This window comes from Delphinus delphis, chromosome 2 (assembly GCF_949987515.2).
Source record: "Delphinus delphis chromosome 2, mDelDel1.2, whole genome shotgun sequence".
In the NCBI taxonomy this organism is placed as follows: domain Eukaryota; kingdom Metazoa; phylum Chordata; class Mammalia; order Artiodactyla; family Delphinidae; genus Delphinus; species Delphinus delphis.
This window is the reverse complement of record NC_082684.1, coordinates 48,593,010-48,595,669: the sequence shown is the minus strand read 5'-3', so window position 1 is coordinate 48,595,669 and position 2,660 is coordinate 48,593,010. Positions and strand designations below refer to the sequence as shown.

Genomic DNA, 2,660 nt, shown 5'->3' with positions numbered 1-2,660 from the left:
TGGAGGAGAAGGAGAGGAGCTCACCTCTCCCCCTGCAAACACATCGAAATGCAGGCTCTTGGGCCCTATTCCAGAAGTTCACTGAATTCTAATCTATACGTTAATAGGATTCCCAGTGATTCATAAATTCATAAATACATGAAAGATAGCCCTGATCTATTCTACATAATCAGGAGTGAACTTGCCTACCTATATGCCAATGGGTCGTTTTCCCGCCCAGTCTCTGTGGCTTGGCCAACCCAGGAACACAACACAAGGGAAACATGCGACTTCAGGCGGTAACTCTTACTGGGGGCCATGCTCCTCAAACAATGAGATTTTAGGACATTGCCACCTCACTATAAGTCCCCTTTCAAACTGGTCATAAATGCCTGTGAAAGCAAAAGTGAGGCCAAAGGGAGAGCTAGGCTGTGTGTGTGTATGAACATGTATGTGTGTGAACATGTGTGTTGCGTTATTCTTCCAGTTGTCAACCAGATAAAATTTCCCAGAAGAATTTCTAGAAGTGAGGTTCACAGCGTTGAGGAGAAGGAAATTTTAACTTGTGTTTGACTGCTAGTCCTTGATTATGGCGGGGGGAAATAAAATATATTGCAGCTCGCTTTCTCAGACGTTTGCTATTCTTACCCACATCCTGTCTTGAGAGTTGATCCCCAATGGAAGAAAAAAAAAAACACCTCCACACAGAAAAGACCTATTTCTGCTCTTCGGGGAGGGAGAGAAGTCTGATTGACAAAATTTGGATAAGACATGTAAAAGACAGAATTTAAAAACCAGGAAGCAGGAAGCGGGTGAGGCCAGGCGCCGGGAGGCTGCGGCGGCGGCCCCAGGAGCTGCGGATCTGTCGCTCCTGGACAAAGGCCCAGCCACCTGGCGCCACGAGCAGTCCTAGCCTGGGCGCACGGCTGGGAAGCATTCCGCGCCCCCCACCGCGACTAACAAGGTGTTTCCACAAAGCAGGCATCCGGCTCATCGCACCTAACCCAGCAACTCAAATTCACCACCCCAGAGTCCCGCCACCATATCAAAGACGAGTTTCAGCTGCTGCAAGCTCAGTACCACAGTCTGAAACTCAAATGTGACAGGCAGGCCAGCGAGAAGCTGGAGATGCAGAGTCATTATGTGACGTCAACTACAAACTGGCATTTTCCATTGGCAGTTGCCATCGACCCCTACAAGGATTAAATCATGCGCTGCTGCAGCTGCTGACTTTCAACACCCCCTGAAAGGAGTTCAGGTGGAGAGCAGAAATGAGGCACTGGGCGCTCTGGGAAAAACTGGCAGAACAGGCCTTCAGATAGTTAGATATTTTCAGGAGACAATTTTACGGGCCCAGATCCTGTATCTCCTCGTATTTAGAAAAGCACTAAAATCCTTCACGGTGACAACTGCTCCTTGTGAGTAGCAGTAACCTTCACGAGACTAGCAGCAACCTTCTGCAGAAATATGTGCTTGATTGCCTGTATCCCCTTCACCAAAATCACATGTATACTGACCTTCCCGCCTGCCTCTCTGAAGCAGTTTCTCAGAGCTCTCTGTGATGCTGTCTTCCGGGCAGCAGTCCTCATTTTGCTCCAGATAAAACTTAACTCGCAACTCTCACGTTGTCCAGCGGGCCTCTCACCGTTGTGGCCTCTCCCGTTGCGGAGTATAGGCTCCGGACGCGCAGGCTCAGCGTCCATGGCTCACGGGCCCAGCCGCTCCGCGGCATGTGGGATCTTCCCGGACCGGGGCACGAACCCGTGTGCCCTGTATCGGCAGGCGGACTCCCAACCACTGCGCCACCAGGGAAGCCCCATTTTTTTTTTTTTTTTAAAGTCGACAGTGACGTACTACGAAATGTCCTACAGCTTGAACATGAAGACGCACAAGCAGGCTGAAATCTTCAAGAGGCTGAATGGGATACGTGCCTAGGTCCGGCCCTACATTCCTCAAGAGCAGAGGGCCAAGAAGGGCGCTGCTCCTGAGCTGAACCCCATCAGCCGACAGCAGCTCCAAGCCCACCAACTGTCCCAGCTGCGGACTCTGGCCCAGCCCCTGACCCCACTGCCTGGGAGGCTGCAGCCCCCTTCGCTGCTGGCAGCTAGCGCAGACACCTGCCTCCTCTCGCTCTCTGTGCTGGGTTCCTCGGCCCACCTCTCCAAGGAATACAAGAACGGGCATGATAGCGACACCCACCAGGAGGATGATGGCGAGAAGCTGGATTAGTGGGTGGCTGGGATGTGGAGGATGGAGTACAAAGGGGCGTCGGACACAGAGAGAGAGGAAGGTTCAGCTCAAGACACATTATAGCTCGGGATTGGCTAAACTCTGGTCGTATTTATGGTAGCCGCCTGCTGGGGCCCTCACCCTGCTTGTGTGCTACCCGCTGGCTTTGCTCCTGCCCCCGACTCCCTGCCTCCCTCTTCCTCTCCTTCAGCCTCAAAGGGTGAATACCTGCTCATACCACAGATTAGGCAAGCTGAGGCCTGGAGGTGCAAGTGGGAGGCCAGTTCAGAAGGGAGCAGAACCTCAAGAGGTCCAACACCACCTGCACTTCCCCGATTCACACACGTGTAACTGACAGTCCTCCTGCCGGCCCCTCCGGGCACAGCTGGCCTCCCACCCTGACACTGCATGCAAACACAATGCTAGCTGCCCCTCCCCGCCCTGGCCGTCCC

The 2,660-nt window shown here is 53.2% G+C and overlaps 1 pseudogene; it reads left to right on the top strand.

Annotated features, from left to right (window-relative positions):
- Positions 1-263: 263 nt before the first annotated feature.
- Positions 264-2,208, top strand: LOC132417837 (TLE family member 5 pseudogene; annotated as a pseudogene).
- The last annotated feature ends 452 nt before the right edge of the window (positions 2,209-2,660 follow it).